General features: G+C 42.9%; 1 protein-coding gene across 1 annotated transcript in view; it reads right to left on the bottom strand.

Moving 5' to 3' along the window:
- CMPK1 (cytidine/uridine monophosphate kinase 1) overlaps positions 1-18,063 on the bottom strand; it is a 38,058-nt gene that overhangs the window by 6,765 nt on the left and 13,230 nt on the right. The window lies entirely within an intron of this gene.

The following is an 18,063-nucleotide window of genomic DNA, read 5'->3' as shown; positions in this document are numbered from 1 at the left end:
GAAACACCAACAATACAATTGCTCTTTATGGATTCCCTCTGCTATATGAAAAACACATTCCATTGTTTAAAACCCACATTCTATAAAATCTGCTTCCCTTCCTTAAGCTCAACATGTCTAAAGTGAACTCATCAGCATTTACACAATCTCCATTTTTCTACACAAAATCAGCTTTCCTGACCACTCTGGTCACATCAAAAAGCATCTTAGAGTATCACTGTCTCTCCACCTAGACCAGCATCTTCCTTACTACTCTCAAATGTCCATTTCCTACCTCTCTAGTGAGGTCTCATTAATATGGAAATACAGTTACCTATTTTATGTTAGTGGGATGAGTAAATGAGATAATATATGGAAATCGCATACCAGAGAGCCTAACACATAATAGGGGATAAAAGCCATCAATTACAAATAACCTGGAAGCATACATATATACCATTTTTATGTTATAATATGTGTATATATAGTCAGTGTAGTGGTTTTGATAGAAAAACTAATCAAGAGGCTTAAGTGAGTTGACAGATATGAATATCTCATGAAAGGTCAGTAAGTATAGTTTTATGACTGTGATTATCATTATTATTAAGGACTTACAAATGATGTATTAGGTCATAGGTCACAGTATAGGGTAGTTGAGCTAAGTCATATACAATGCTATGGTGTTGTTCTTCCATTTCCCCAAGGTCAGAATGAGAAAATAATATAGATCTAAGAAATAATATTGAAAAGCTTTCTCTACTGAACTTGCACATTCCCTTTGATTGAATCAAAAGAACCGTAAAATCTATTTTAAAAATATTTTTACTCCCAAATATGACGACACTCAGAACTACATTCAATGTTCAGCACAACAATCATATCATCCTAAATTCTTAAGACTCCCTGGATTTTATCTTATCCATAGTAAATGAACAATAAATAGTTAATAACTTAAATCTTATCTTTCTTTTTAAAATATATTTTTATTGATTTTAGAGGGGGAAAAAGAGATAGAAACATCAATGATGAGAGACAATCACTGATCACTTGCCTCCTGCATGCCCTGCACCGGGGATCGAGCCCGCAACCCGGGCATGTGCCCTGACGGGAAATCGAACCGTGAATTGATTCTCATAGGTCAATGCTCAACCACTGAGCCACCTAGGCCGGGCTTAAATCTCATCTTTAATTTCAATGTTAATATTTGAGGCAGCCCATACTCCCACCCTCCTTTAAAATTAGTATTTCAATTGCACATTTTACAAAAACAAACTCTTCCAATTACCCAGGCTATGGTGAGTTTTTTTTCTTTTTTTGGATTGCAGAAGCCATGTTATTTACCCCTTTTCTATTTTCAAAAATTGTTGGCTAAACTTGTCCTTGCTTATTAAAGTAAGTTAACAGTTAGGTAGTCAGCAAATTCTAAATAGTTTATTTGCTGACTAAAATTTGGCATAAAGTTTGGTCAGAATAAACAACCATGTCTCTTAGTCATATAGCTCCTTCCATTAGAAATGACCAAAAGTATATTTAGTTGTTGTAATAGACTTTAAAAAAATTCCTAACATTTACAGAAAAATGAAATATGAAAGTGTTTAATTATTTAAACTGTTAGTTTAAAATTATTTCCACACCACACCATTTTAAATGCCTACTTTGTTCACCAAGTATAAGCAAACTTTTGAAAGATAGGTGTAGAAAGGACTTTATAAAAAATGAAGTGTTACCTACTTTCCCATTATGTACAATTTTCAAAAGGTATTTTGCATATACTGTCAACAAAATTTTATAGCAGCTTCATTCCCCATTGCTTACTTTGGCTCCTGCTTGGAAGTCTATGCTTGCCGGTAGCTCTCAACTGGTCCAGAGATTACAGCATATAGTAATATTGAATAATGCAGAGACAAACAGTACTAAACAATGCAAATGTTCAGTGAAACATCAACAATACAATTGCTCATTATGGATTGCCTCTGCTATATGAAAAACACGGACATTTAGAAGCCCAGCTAGTAATTTAGAAATTAGTACACACACTGTTTGTTTCCTGACATTGCAGAACTCAAAATCTATAAGCTTTCTGTTGCATTAAAATGGGTTTGGCATACCATTTTAAAAAGAGAAACTAGTTGCAAACTGTAGAGGTATACAAATGATATTTTAAAAAATAATTAGTTTGTCAAAAGAGAGAAAACAACCAAATCTGCAAAGTCCTAGGAAACAAGGAATTTAAATAAATAGAACCATGTCAAAACTACACGTGTCTTTCTATTTCTCATCCACATTCCATTGTTTAAAAATCTTCCATTTACCGGTGATTTTTTTATACTATATTTTTCTTAAGGATTTTGCAGTTTTCCCCTTACAGAGAGTTTCTACAACAAAAAAAAAGTAGCTATTACTTACATACTAGTTATTACAGTATTTTAGTAACAGCTATACTTTAAAGAGCATGTTTTCAAAGCATTCTGCTTTCATTAAGTAATCACTGATGCCAATTTTAAGGGAAGCAAGAATGGGTATTTCCTAGGCTTAACCAAAACTTTTTTACATTCTCTGAAATTTCCGAGCAATTAAAACCTAGTGGTCACTAAATACAGTCTTAAGAGCAACATTCAAAACCACAGCAGGTTACAAATAATATAAACTACAATAACTACCATGACACAAACTACTATTCAACTAAAAATAGTTTTCTAGTGACAAATGTATAAACAATTAATTTAGAGTAACTATCTTTATGTTTTACTTTCATTTTCTTCTTTAAGACGTTAAAAAACAACTCGACTTTTATGAATCACACACTAACATTTGGAGAGAGAAAAAAACCGCCATGTTCTCAATAAGACACAACGACATTCTATATTACTACAACTAGGCAAATGTTGATAATAATGATATCAAATCTCAAATCATCTTGATCAATTTCTCTCACTTCCTAGCCCTAAACCCTAACCCTGTCTTTCCTTCTTTCTAAATTTAGCTAATGTGGTTCTATGTGAACAAAAACAAACAACAACAAATAAAGAGTTCAAGGTAAAAGTCCTTGGAGGCAAGAAGAGATCCACTGGACTGCTACTGAGCCTTGCATCACATAGAGGATGAATATACACTGAGTGGCCAGATTATTATGATCTCTGAACACATAATAATCTGGTCACTCAGATTATTATGCCTCCAATATATATAAATATATATTGGAGGCCCGGTGCATGAATTCATGCAAGGGTGGGGTCCGGCCAGCCTGGCCAGGGGGAGGGGACATGGGCGGTTGGCCAGCCTGCCTGCTGGTCGAACTCCTGGTCAAGGGGACAATTTGCATATTGGCCTTTTATTATATAGGATATACAATGAGTGGCCAGATTATTATGTGTTCAGAGATCATAATAATCTGGCCACTCAGTGTATATTAGATACAAATATATTTTTAAACAAACCAGAAAGAAAGAAGAAAAACTGTCAATATTTATATATGGCATGATATTGTATATAGAGAAACCTAAAGATGTGAAAAAACTACTAGAACTGATAAATGAATTCAGTAGATTACAAAATAAATATCCAAAAATCAGTTGCATTTTAATAAACCAACTAGAGGTCCAGCGAGTAGCTCACTTCTGCTTGCCTCAGCTGGCTGCCCCACCCATCGCCGCTAGTAGCTCACTGCCTTGCCCTGCCTGCCGCGAGAGCCACTGCTTCTTTGGCAGCGTCATGGCCATGGGCCTTTTATTAATATAGACTAGAGGCCCAGCGTGCGATTGAAATCGTGTGAGGAAGCGCCCCACCTCCCACCATGCAAGGAGGCACCCCGCTGGAGGCCAGGACCCACGCCTGACCCGCTCAGCGCCGGCCACCGCATTGTGTCTGCTGGGGTGGGGGCAGGCGCTACTGTGTTGTGGCTCTGCTCCAGCCCATCCCCAGCCCCAGCCTCCCCGAGGCCCACTGGGGCTGGGGGCGGCATGCAGTCCCCTCCCGCCCATCTGTGCACGCAGCTCCTCCTGAGCGGTTGTGATGCAGCCTCCTCCTGAGCAGTTGTGATGCAGCCTCCTCCTGAGCGGTGGTGATGCCCGGCTAATTAGCATATTCCCTGTTTATATCTATCTACTAAAAGAGTAATATGCAAATTAACCATCACTCCCCTACACCCACAGGCCACGCCCACAAGCCAATCAGGAGCAAGTATGCAAATTAACCCAACCAAGATGGCTGCAGCCAGGGATAGAGCAGGAGGGAGGCTTGGGTTTCCCCAGCAATGGAGGAAGCCAAGCTTTCTGCACACCCTGGCCGGCCCAGGCCTCCGCTTAAGGCTACAAAGTTTCAATTATAGAAGATAAATAAATCCCAACAGAAATGGCTGGCTCCGCTCCAGACTACAAAGTTTCAATTATAGAAGATAAATAAATCCCAGATACCAGGGCCTCTGCTTGGGTCGCCAGGGGGCGTGGCTGGCCTGCAAACCACCACAGGCCCCTCGCCCAGGCCGCCCCACGCCCCAAGGGAACCCCCACCCTGATCTGGGACACGCTTCAGGGCAAACCAGCCGGCCCCCACCCATGCACCAGGCCTCTATCCTATCTAATAAAAGAGTAATATGCAGATTGACCATCACTCCAACACACAAGATGGCTGCCCCCATGTGGTCAAAGATCCTGCCCCCATGTGGCCACAAGATGGCCACCACAAGATGGCCAGCAGGGGAAGGAAGTTGGGAGGGACCGAGCCTGCAAGGGAGGGCAGTTAGGGGTGACCAGGCCGGCACAGGAGGGAAGTTGGGGGCAAACAGGCTGGCAGGGGAGCAGTTAGACATCAATCAGGCTGGCAGGGGAGTGGTTAGGGGGTGATCAGGATGGCAGGCAGAAGCGGTTAGGGGCAATCAGGAAGGCAGGCAGGCGAGCAGTTGGGAGCCAGCAGTCCTGGATTGTGAGAGGGATGTCCGACTGCCCATTTAGGCCCGATCCCACAGGACATCCCTCGAGGGGGCAGCCGGACATCCCTGGAGGGGTCCCAAATTGGAGAGGGTGCAGGCTGGGCTGAGGGACACCTCTTCCCCGCCCCCCCCCCCTGTGCATGAATTTCGTGCACCGGGCCTCTAGTATATAGATAATGAACTATCAGAAAGGGAAACTAAGAAAACAAGCCCATTTTCAACTGCATTAAAAAAGAATAGCCAGGAATAAGTTTAACCAAGGATACAAAAGGCCTATACTCAGAAAATTATAAGACACTGGAGAAGGAAACTGAAGAAGATACAAATAAGTGGAAGCATATACTATGTTCATGGATAGGAAGAAGTAACATCATTAAAATGTCCATACTACCCAAAGCAATCTATAGATTCAAAGCAATTCCTATGAAGTCACATTTAATGGCTATTTCACAGAACTAAAACAAAAAATTTATATGGAACCACAAAAGACCCCGAATAGCCTCAGCAATCTTGAGAAACAAGAACAAAGTTGGAGAAATCACACTACCTGATACCAAACTACGTAAGGCCATAGTAATCAAAACAGCATGATACTGGTATAAAAACAGGCATATCAATCAATGGAACAGAATAGAGAACCCATAAATAAACCTATGCCTTAATAGTCAATTAATATTTGACAAAAGAGGCAAAAACATACAATGAGGTAACAACAGTCTATTCAATAAACGGTGTTGGAAAAATTGGACAGATACATTCATAAAAATGAAACTAGACACCTTCTTACATCATATACAAGAATAAATTCAACTGATGAACAAAATAGAACCAGAGACATAGAAGCACGGAACAGGCTGACTGTCGAACCTCAGAAGGAAGGCGGGGGAGGTTGGGTGGGTGGGTGGGTGGGAAGAGATAAAATAAAGAAAAAGAAAATAAAATCAAAATGGGTTAAAGACTTAAATATTAGAGTCAAAACCATAAAAACCCTAAAAGAAAACATAGGCAGTAAAATCTTGGACATTTCTCACAAGCAATATTTTTTCTGACATATCACCTCTAGCAAGGGAAACAAAAGAAAAAATAAACAAATGGGACTACATCAAACTAAAAAGGTTTTGCACAGCAAAGAAAACCATCAACAAAATGAAAAAGCAAGCTCTAGCTAGTCTGGCTCAGTGGATAGAGTGTTGGCCTGTGGACTGAAGGGTACCGGGTTCGATTTTGGTCCAGGACACGTACCTTGGTTGCAGGCTCCTCCCCTGCTCGGGCCCTGGTCCAAGTGCGTGCGGGAAGCAACCAATCGATGTGTTTCTCTCACATCGATATTTCTGTCTTTCCCTCTCTCTTACACTTTCTCTAAAAATCAATGGAAAAATATCCTTGAGTGAGGATTAAAAAAACGACAACCCACTGAAAGGGAGAACATATTCAACAATGATAATCTGATAAGGGGTTAATATCCAAAATGTATAAAGAACTTATAAAACGCAACACCAAAAAAAGAAACAATCAAATTTAAAAATGCGTGAAGGACCTGAATAGACATTTCTCCAAAGAGGACATACAGATGACCAGTAGGCATACAAAGATGCTCAATGTCACTAATCATTACAGGGACGCAAATTGAAACCACAATGAGATATCACCTCACACCTGTTAGAATGGCTATCATCAATAAATCAACAAACAAGTGTTGTTGAGGATGTGGAGAAAAGGGAACCCTCGTACACTGTTGGTGGTAATGCAGACACTGTGGAAAGCAGTATGGAGTTACCTCAAAAAGTTAAAAATGAAACTGCCTTATCTGGGAATATATCTGAAAAAAACTGAAACACTAATTTGAAAGAATATATTTACCCCTGTGTTCATGGCAGTGTTATATACAATAGCCAAGATTCAGAAGCAGCCCAAGTGGCCATCAGCAGATGAGTGGATAAAAAAGCTGTGATACATTTACACAGTGGAATATGACTCAGCTGTAAAGAAGGAACTCTTACCTTTTGCAACAGCATGGATGGACCTGGAGAATATTATGCTAAGTGAATTAAGCCAGTCAGAGAAAGACAATTACCATATGATTTCACTTATATGTAGAATCTAATGAACAAAATGGAAAACAGTCTCATGGATACAGAGAACAGACTGACAGTTGTCAGAAGGGAGAGGATTGGAGGGGCTGGGTGAAATAGATGAAGGGATTAAGCAAAGAAAAGAAACTCAGACACAGTCAACAGTATGGTGATTATCAGAGAGAAAGGGGGTTGGTGGGAAGTAGAAGAGAGTAAAGGGGGGATAAATGGTGATGAAAGGAAACTTGACTTGGGGTGGCCAACATACAATACAATCCTATATATGAAAAGGGTAATATGCAAATCAACCGAACGGTGGAAGGACCGGTCACTATGACGCGCACTGACCACCAAGGGGCAGACGCTCAACGCAGGAGCTGCCCCCAGCCAGCAGGCTCCGATTGCCCGATGGGGAATGGGGAACTGGGGGTGGTGGTGGCAGGGGGCGGGGCCGGCTGCCAGCAGCCGGGGAAGATGGCCCTGATCACAGGCCAGGCCCAGGGACTGTACCTGTGCACGAATTTCGTGCGCCAGGCCTCTAGTATACAGATAATGTACTATAGCGCTGTACACCACAAACCTATGTAATTTTATTAACCAACATCACCTTATAAATTCAATAAATTTGTTTACAAATAAATTTTAAAAATAAGTAAAACAACTGATTTAGTTACAATTATTGGATGTCCTTTAAATAGTTGATACGTTTATGAAGCATTTAAGACTAAGTTTACTTTGCATTCCCTATAAGATCGGTGAACCTTAAAATCTAAATTGTGGTTATGTACTATCAACAAAGCACTTTTAGCAGAACACCTGGAAATGCTGCAGGTACTATTTATAACCATCCAGACTCATCAGTCTGGTACTTGTTGCAAACAATAGCTTTAGAGCCTACAGCATCCCAGCAACAATTTATGTAAGGCTATCATTATCTCAAAGGCATTTCCAATAGAACTTTTTCCAATTACACTAAGTGAAATGTCTGGTAAGGACTTTCCAGGAACAGTATCTGCCAGTCTTAGGGAACTTTTCTTTGACTGCAAGTGTACACAGATAATACTTAAAACTGATCAATTGTTTAGAGGGTTAGAAAAAGGTTTTTCATATGATCACTATTAAAGAAAGGCTAACATTATTTAAAACAACAACAACAACAACAAAAAAGGCTATCCAGTGGGGAAAAAAGCTTAAGTGTAATATTTGACTTAAATTGCTAGCAGATTTTCAATCTCATTTTAAGTCTGCCCTCATTGTATTGTCAAATGTGTGCACTGTATTTGACCATGCCTATTTAATTGCAAATCTACATATTAACATAAACTATGGAAGTTTTAAACCCAGCTAAATCTTTTCTTAAGCAAAAAGCTTTAATAGGCAGACTCCAAATTAACATGAAGCATACTTCTTTCTCTAATTAAAGTGATATTTTAAAAACTTACATCCTGTAAAGGAGAAAAGAGGAAGGATATAAATCAATTCAACTACAGACGATTATAGCACTATTTCATTTTCCTCAAAGTTTTGCTTTTCATATAAGAAAACCTTAATTCGGGAGAGGAACCAAGATGGCGGCAAAGTTAAACAATTAAACTGCCGCCTCACACAACAATTTCAAAAATACAACTAAAAGACAAAACATCTACCACCCAGAACCACGGGAAAGCTGGCTGAGTGGAAGATTTACAACTAAGAAGAGAAAGGAGCACAAACGCTGAAAAGCTGAGGTACGGAGGCACGCGAATCGGGCTGGTGGCAGGCGACTGGGCGCACGGCTTTTCTTCAACCCGAAGGGAGACAAACTCCCGATCACTCTGAACTCCAGTTTCTGGGGACACGCAGGGGACCCAGACGCCTACGGGGAGAAGCTGGACTCTCGGCCATCGGGTCAGAAAGTGAGAGTGACTTTTTTGCAGAAGAGCACCCAGCAATCATTGTTTACTGCACTGGAGCACGGGACGCAGGGACTTGGAAATGCAGAAAGGCAGAGACTGCTGACAGCAGCCATCGCCGTTTGCCACGCCCTAGTCTAGTGACGCCCTGAGACCCCACCCGCACATTCTACAAACCCGCCCAGGCTCCACACAGCGGCTTTTGCATATAAATGGCCTGTTCTGTGGAAGCTTAACCAAATTAACTGCAGCTCCAGTCAGACTGCTCCAAAACCGCCCAAGCAAAGAGGAGAAAACTGTAGTTCTTGGTGTAGCTGACCTGCACCCCATTGGAGATCCAGACACTAGTGTATCTAGTGGTCAGTGTGAGACGAAACCAGATTTCAACCACTCTCATAAGGGACACATTCAAGAGGCAGACTCAGTGAGCACCAAAGCCCTACTGGAACAAGTCCTGCCCCATAAACGTGTCTCCAGCATAGCAATTCTTCCGTTATAGACACAGCAGGTCCTCACGCCAATTGGCCTGGAGGTCAATTCCTCCCAGTGACACCAACAACAATCAAGACTTAACTACAACAAGGCTGTACACACAGTCCACAAAGGGGTACACCAAGAGTGTCCACCTCAGGTAACTGGGAGGCTGACCCGTTGAACCAATAGGACACCTAGTACACAAAGCTACCCAACCAACTCAGGGAAGCAGCGAAAATGAGGAGGCAAGGAAACAGATCCCAAATGAAAGAAATGGAGGAGAACAAACAAATGGACATAGAGTTCAAAACCACGGTTATAAGGTTTTTCAAGAATTTCATGGAAAAGGCCGATAAATTTAATGAGACCCTCGAGGATATGAAAAAGGACCAACTAGAAATTAAACATACACTGACTGAAATGAAAAATATTATACAGAGACCCAACAGCAGACTAGAGAAACACAAGAATCAACTCAAAGATTTGGAATACAAAGAGGCAAAGGACACTCCTCCAGAGAAGCAAGAAGAGAAGAAAATTCAGAAAGTTGAAGATAGTGTAAGAAGCCTCTGGGAGAACTTCAAGCACACCAACATCAGAATTATGGGGGTGCCAGAAGAAGAGAGAGAGCAAGACGCTGAAAACCTATTTGAAGAAATAATGACCGAAAACTTACCCCACCTGATGAAAGAAATAGACTTACAAGTCCAGGAAGCACACAGAACCCCAAACAAAAGGAATCCAAACAGGACCACACCAAGACACATCATAATTAAAATGCCAAGGGCAAAAGACAAAGAGAGAATCTTACAAGCAGCAAGAGAAAAACAGTTAGCTACCTACAAGGGAGTACCCATACGATTATCAGCTGATTTCTCAACAGAAACTATGCAGGCCAGATGGGAGTGGCAAGAAATATTCAAAGTGATAAATAGCAAGAACCTACAACCAAGACTACTCTACCCAGCAAAGTTATCATTCAGAATTGAAGGGCAGATAAAGAGCTTCACAGATAAGAAAAAGCTAAAGGAGTTCATCACCACCAAACCAGTATTATATGAAATGCTGAAAGGTATTCTTTAAAAAGAGGAAAAAAAAGAAAAAAGTAAAGATAAAAATTATGAACAACCAATACATATCTATCAACAAGTGAATCTAAAAGTCAAGTGAATTAAAAATTTGAGGAACAGAATAAACTGGTGAACATAATAGAATCAGAGGCATAGAATGGGAGTGGATTGATAATTCTCAGGGGGAAAGGGGTGTCTGTGTGGGGGGTATGGGAAGAGACTGGACAAAAATCATACACCTATGGATAAGGACAGCGGGGGGGAGGTAAGGGCAGAGGTGGGGGTGGGAACCTGGTGGTGGGGAGATATGGGGGGGAAAAAAGGAGAAACAATTGTAATAACCTGAACAATAAAGATTTATTAAATTTTTTAAAAAATTTAAAAAAAAAAGATTATAGTGGGTCATGATGCCCCAGGCATATAACTTCTTCTTAAAAGACTTAACTTTGCCTTAAGCAAGCCCTGTTCATTGTTTTTTACATCTAGGTTAGCATGCCTCTTTTTCAGACCCCTTTGAAATGTAACCACTCTCAGAGCTCACTTTTGTTAACTATCCTATAATGCAATACCTACCCTGCTTTCTTCCATCTTCATGTAATCTTCCTTATGTTCCTTCCTTAATTACAAATGTATAAAAGAAACAGCAAAACTGTCATGCTCTGGAGCATTTGAGATCTAGCTTCTTGTCACTGCTGTCATTTGGCTCAAATAAAATTTTATAAAAATCCAAAAAAAAAGAAAAAAGAAAACCTTAATTCAGGCAATACTTGGAACTTATTTTAAATCCATCAATATTTATTATCTACAAGATGCCAAGCAATGTGTTGATTCAGGGAAGGTAAAAAGGTTATATTCTCAAAGGATGCTTAGGACTTGCATATATAAAGTGACTTGAACCCTATTTAAATTAATAGAGGCAATTCTTCACATATGCATAACTTTTGCTAAGGAATTCAGTCTTGACAGCACTGTCTTTCTGGGGAAGAAATTGATTCTGCAGAGGCAGTGGCAAGAAGATAGAACAATAAATAAAACTTAAATCAAGGATGAGTTAAAAGCCAAAAACAGGCTGTTTCCTCATTTGTGTAGACCTGGATAGCTCTCTTAACATTTTGCAGAAGGCTTCTCAGATAATTGAGGATTTTTGGTATTTGATTTATATACCAAAAGGCCCCCAAAGCAACTATGAATTGAAATGGTCACATTCCCAATTTCATTCCAGTTGGTCATTTCCAGTATTTTTATTTCTTTTAATTTATCTCAGCCCTTCCGAATCAAACTACATTCCTTATAGCAGAAGGGGATAGAAAATGGCCAAAGATAAAGACCAGGTCCAGAAGCCCCCAGGGATTCCATGAACGTAGAGGCAATAATGTGAAAACTTCTAACATTAATGGAAAGGCACAGAGGTCTCATTGATCTTAGGAAACACTAATCTGATCTTGTTAATTAAATGACCAATTATTATTTAAAGTCACTGCAGAGCCTACAAGCTACACTCATATCACTACAACCCAAATATTGTAGGTGGTATAAGAGCCTGGAATTCAGTTAATTTAGTTACTGTGAGAACACTGGAAGAACATATATCAAACCACTCAGCTGTAGCCCTAGTCTCTGAGCTTTCACCTTATGAATAAAAGGTTTTTGCCCTGACTGGTTTGGCTCAGTGGATAGAGTGTCGGCCTGCAGATTGAGAGGTCCCAGGTTCGATTCCAGTCAAGGGCGTGTACCTTGATTGCGGGCATATCCCCAGTAGGAGGTGTGCAGGAGGCAGCTGGTCGATGTTTCTCTATCATGGATATTTCTAACTTTCTATCCCTCTCCCTTCCTCTCGGTAAAAAATCAGTAAAATAAAATTTAAAAGAAAGAAAAGAAAGAGGTTTTTTTAAACACTAAGTAGGCCCTACTCCACATTTATTCTTATTTTAAAAAGGTAAGTAACATTAAAATGAGAATATCATTTACTCAGGGAATACCAAAAGAAATCACCCTAAGAGAAATAACTACTTGAGAATGTAATTTGTAAAGAGGCTCATCATAAAATAACCACAACATTTTAATAGCTCAGGTTCTCTTTGAGAACTAAATTTATTTGGATTTACAGCACTTGAGAAAAATGTGCAAAGGACACCAAAATCTGAATTCAATAATATGTGCAAACATGACATTTGAGCATCTGTAAAATTACCAAACGAATGCAGAAATGCTTTTAGAGAAACACACAGAATTCAGCAAGGATCACAAGAACATAACCTTGCATAAAGCCATCTTCTATATGTATAAAAACTAAACGACCATCCGACTGGCCAACTGGTAGCTATTATGTGCACTGACCATCAGGGGGCAGACGCTCAATGCAGGAGCAGAAACCACAGGCATGGAAACATGGAACAGACTGATGAATGTCAGAGGGAAGCGGGGAGAGGAGAGGGCGGGAAAAAATTTTATATGCCTACTAGAGGCCCGGTGCACGAAATTTGGGGGTGGGGACACTCAGCCCAGCCTGCACCCTCTCCAATCCAGAACATCCCTCTCACAATCCAGGACCACTGGCTCCTAACTGCTCACCTGCCTGCCTGCCTGACTGCCCCTAACTACCGCCCCATGCCAGCCTGATCACCCCTAACCGCCTCTGCCTGCTGGCCTGATTGTCCCTAACTGCCCTCCCTGCCGGCTGGGTCGGCCCCCGCAGCCGGCCTGGTCGTCCCAAATTGCCCCCCCCCCCACCAGTCTGGTCTCCCCTAACTGCCCCACCCCCACTGGCCTGGTTGCCCTTTACTGCCCCTTCTGCCGACCTGGCCATCCCCAACTGCCCCCCTCTGCTGGCCTGGTCGCCCCTAACTGCCCCCCCGCCAGCCTGGTCGCCCCCAACTGCCCCCCTCTGCCGGCCTAGTCACCCCTAACTGCCCCCCCACCGGCCTGGTCGCCCCCAACTGCCCCCACCCGCCAGCCTGGTTGCCCCCAACTGCCCCCCGACAGCCTGGTCGCCCTCTACTGCCCCCCTGCCAGCCTGGTTGCTCCCAATTGCCCCCCCACCAGCCTGGTTGCCCCTTGCTGCCCCCCCTGCTGGCCTGGTCGCCCCCAACTGACCCCCTCTGCCGGCCCACCAGCCTGGTCACCCTTTATACCCCCCCCCCGCCGGCCTGGTCGCCCCTTACTGCCCCCCCGCCAGCCTGGTTGCCCCCAACTGCCCCCCCCACCGGCCTGGTCGCCCCTTACTGCCCCCCCCTGCCAGCCTGGTTGCTCCCAACTGCCCCCCCCCCCCCCCCGGCCAGCCTGGTCACCCCACACAGCCTGCTGTTCAGTTGTTTGTTCGTCCCTCACTAACCCCCCTGCTGGCCTGGTCGCCCCACACAGCCTACTGTTCAGTCGTTTGGTCGTCCCTCACTAACCCCCCTGCCGGCCTGGTCACCCCACACAGCCTGCTGTTCAGTCGTTTGGTCATCCCTCATTAACCCCCCTGCCGGCCTGGTCACCCCACACAGCCTGCTGTTCAGTCGTTTGGTCATCCCTCACTAACCACCCTTCTGTCCTTGTGGACCCACACAGCCTGCTGTTCGGTCGTCCTTCCAGTTGTTTCGGTTGTGACAGCCTCTGGCTTTTTATATATTAGGACTAGAGGGGTCCCTCAGCCTGGCCTGCACCCTCTCGTAATCCAGAACCCCTCGGGGGATGTTGGAGAGCCGGTTTCAGCCCTATCCCTGCAGGCCAGGCCAAGGGACCCACCAGGGCGCGGATCACAGGTGCACGAATCTGTGCACCGGACCTCTAGTATTCTTATAAGTTAAGAGGTAAAGTTTTATAACTACATTTTATCACAACCCAGTGTGACACTGGGAAATTTATTTAACCTTTCTTAGATCTGTTTCTTACTTGTAAAATAAAAATATCTACACTACCATAAATAATATCTACACTATATAGTAAATATCATCATTATCTATTAGAACTAGAAGCATCTCCTGAAGAACATAATCCTAAAAATGTGCACTGTGCTGTGGAGAGCACCTGGGTAGGCACATTGGGCATTTCTTAATTATTGTCAGCTGAATCCAGTGATGGTGGCAGAGCCTCATCCTGGAGACACATTTTGCCAAAAGGCAAGGGTGTTGCCAACTCGACTTTCAGCCCAGGTGCCTTCAGCCCAGTGCCGGGAAGTGGGTTTTATTATGTAAATCCAGTCAAGCACCAGGAATGAATTCTTGGGCCCACCCAAGAATGCAAATAATCTCCTTTGTCTTGACTTTTAGTAAAACATCCTGGTATTTGGGTGTATAAAATAAACACACTGCATGGGCTCTGGGTCCCTGTCTCTCCATCAGAGGACAGTGGTCCCACCCGGTCCCAGCTTTCCCTACTGTGTCTGTCTCTTTCTTTCATTTTCTCAATCCCCCATCGCCCCTACTCAGGAATGGGATCGCCTTCTATCCGTGCTGGACTCGGAAAAGGGATCCCCCTCTACACTGTGCTAATAGATTCAAGACCTAATGTGAGAGTACTCAGATAGGTCAGGGAGGAGTCAGACAAACTCATACAGGTTAGTCCTAGAGCAAAGTCCAAAATAACCAGTGGCTAAACTACAAATTACATACCAATAAAGGAACAGAACCACTTAACTGGCTCAATAGCAAGTGAAATATATACAAGAAAAGAGTAATGTCAAAGAATAACCATAGAATAAGTAAGAGTATGCTATTAAAAATGCAATTCACTATGCAAATAGTCTCCAACACAGAGGCTCCAAAAATTGGCATCACAAATGTATGTGAGTACATTAAAAACCTTATGAGAACCAACAAGAATTCACCTTGCTTTCTATCTTCTTATAAACAAACAGATCAATAGCTTTCCCAACTAAGAATGACTACAGTAGGTCCTCGGGTTATGTCAGAGATCCGTTCCTACGGTGCAACGTAACGCGATTTTCGCTGTAAGATGGAACCCACCTACATAAGCACCTACGTCACTCACATGGAGCACATACACAGCAGTAATGAAGTGAAATGGTAAAAAAAAATTTAAAAGAAAGATAACAATTCCTGACCTTTAGTTGTGGTAAATAAATAATAAAAAACATAAAGCACATATGTACATACGTCGAAATGACGGAACTGTCTTTTTTATAAATACTGTAAATGGGAGATGGCGACGTAACCACGAAACAACCAACGTCAAGTCCGACGTAACCCGAGGACTGCCTGTAATCCTCTCTAATAAAATGGTAATATGCAAATTAACCATCACTCCGCTACATAAGCCATGCCCACCAGTCAAGCCACGCCCACCAGCCAATCAGGGCGACTATGCAAATTAACCCCCATCCAAGATGGCTACAGCCACAGAGAGCAAGGTTTCCCAGGTAACAGAGGAAGCCAAGCTTTCCATAGCCGTTGCAGGCCTAAGCCTCCACTCAAGCTACAAAGTTTCAATTATAGAATGTAAACAAATTCCAACAAATGGCGGCAGAATGGAGCTTGAGAGAGCAGGCCAGGGTTGCCGGCGGCAACAGGGGAAGCAAAGCTTTCCGCACACCCTGGCCGGGCCCACCTGCTTAAGGCTACAAAGTTTCAATTATAACCCCGACACAAATGGCTGCGGGCCTCGGGAGGGAGCCCCAGGCTTGGCTCCGCTCCAGGCTACAAAGTTTCAATTGTAGAAGGAAAATAAATTCCAGATACCAGGGCCTCCCCTTGGGTTGCCAGGGGGCGTGGCTGGCCTGCAAACCACCACAGGCACCTCGCTCAGGCCGCCCCACGCCCCAAGGGAACCCCACCCTGGTCCAGGACACCCTTCAGGGCAAACCAGCTGGCCCCCACCCGTGCACCAGGCCTCTATCCTATCTAATAAAAGAATAATATACAGATTGATCATCACTGCAACACACAATATAGCTGCTCCCATGTGGTCAAAGATCCTGCCCCCATGTGGACACAAGATGGCCACCACAAGATGGCCAGCAGGGGAGGGCAGTTGGGAGGCACCCGGCCTGCAAGGGAGGGCAGTTGTGAGGGACCAGGCCTGCAAGGGAGGGCAGTTGAGAGGGACCAGGCTTGCAAGGGAGGGCAGTGGGAGGTGATCAACCCTGCAGGAGAGGGCAGTTAGGGGTGACCAGGCTGGCAGAGGAGGGAAGTTGGGGGCAAACAGGCTGGCAGGGGAGCAGTTAAGCATCAACCAGGCTGGCAGCGGAGTGGTTAGGGGGTGATCAGGCTGGCAGGCAGAAGTGGTTAGGGGCAATCAGGAAGGCAGGCAGGCAAGCAGTTGGGAGCCAGCAGTCCTGGATTGTGAGAGGGATGTCCGACTGCCCGTTTAGGCCCGATCCCACCAGGATCGGGCCTAAACGGGCAGTCGGACATCCCTCCAGGAGTCCCAGATTGGAGAGGGTACAGGCTGGGCTGAGGGACAACCCCCCGCCGTGCGCGAATTTCGTGCACCGGGCTTCTATTAGGAAAATATACTTTTAAAAGATCCTATTCAAGTCAAATATACCTAATTTTTAAAAAAATCCTATTCTAAATAGCAATAAAGACTTAAATTAATATCAAATCCAAAGAGAAGAGCAGAATGAAATTCAAAGTAGCCTCACATTAAGGATAAAAATCCCTATATAATAAGCATCATCACCCTTGGTCAGGTGGCTCAGTTGGTTGGAGCATTGTCCCATGCACCAAAAGGTTGCAGGTTCGAATCCTGGTCGGGGTGCATACGGGAGGCAACCAATCAATGTTTCTCTCTCTTCCCCTCTCTCTGCTTTCCTCTCTCTCTAAAAAAAATTTTTTTTAATAAAAACATATTCTCGGATAAGGATTTAAAAAAAAGCATCATCTAATTTCAAAAACAAAAAGAAACAGTACCTGTACAATCAAAAACTTATTTAAAATATAAAACAAAATAATTGCAGAGAATAACAGCAAAAATCAATTTAAATGTTTGGATAAAAATTTCTCTGAAAGGTGATCCATTCTTTAAACAAAGGAGAAACAAAAGTATAACATAGCAACACAAAAACATACTGATGGGCATAAAGTCAAAGAGTTATAGGAGAGAGAAAACAGTCCAGTTTTATAGCCTAGAAACAGATGGAAATTTAGAGACACACTGTTGAGAGGATCTAAAAGGCACAGCAGCAAAGATTTAAAAGGAAACATATTTCAATGAAGCCCTACTCTAGACAGTAGAGTTCAAAATTATAAGCAAGATGTTCTGGAAATGACACTTCCATGGCAAAGACAATATATCAACACTACTTCTAGTCTCCAGAATAAACCCTTGGAGCACTTTCAGAACTTTATTGTGTCAAGCAACCTCTCTCAATTGATATTTTAGAGAAAATTACTCTTGCTTAGACAACAAGGAATATCTTCATTTTTAGTCTATCAACCTGTACTAATGAAAGTGTGAGCAAAATCATTACTTGGCTTTAAAAGGTAGTACATATTAGAAGTCGCACGTGTCACCCAGGAGAAAATTAAGAAGGAGCCAGAGAGGCCAATGGATGGGGAGAAGACACGCCCGTTGCTGTGTGTCTTCACCAACACCTGGCGCCACCACCGCATGGAGGAGGTCTCCAGTGGGAACATGCTGTCCAGCGAGCTGCAGATCTATCCCTAGATGGATGCACTCTTGAAAGAACTGACTGGCTTAGTAAA

The sequence above is a fragment of the Cnephaeus nilssonii genome (genome assembly GCF_951640355.1).
Source record: "Cnephaeus nilssonii genome assembly, chromosome: 7".
NCBI lineage: Eukaryota > Metazoa > Chordata > Mammalia > Chiroptera > Vespertilionidae > Cnephaeus > Cnephaeus nilssonii.
This window is presented reverse-complemented; position numbering and strand designations above follow the sequence as displayed.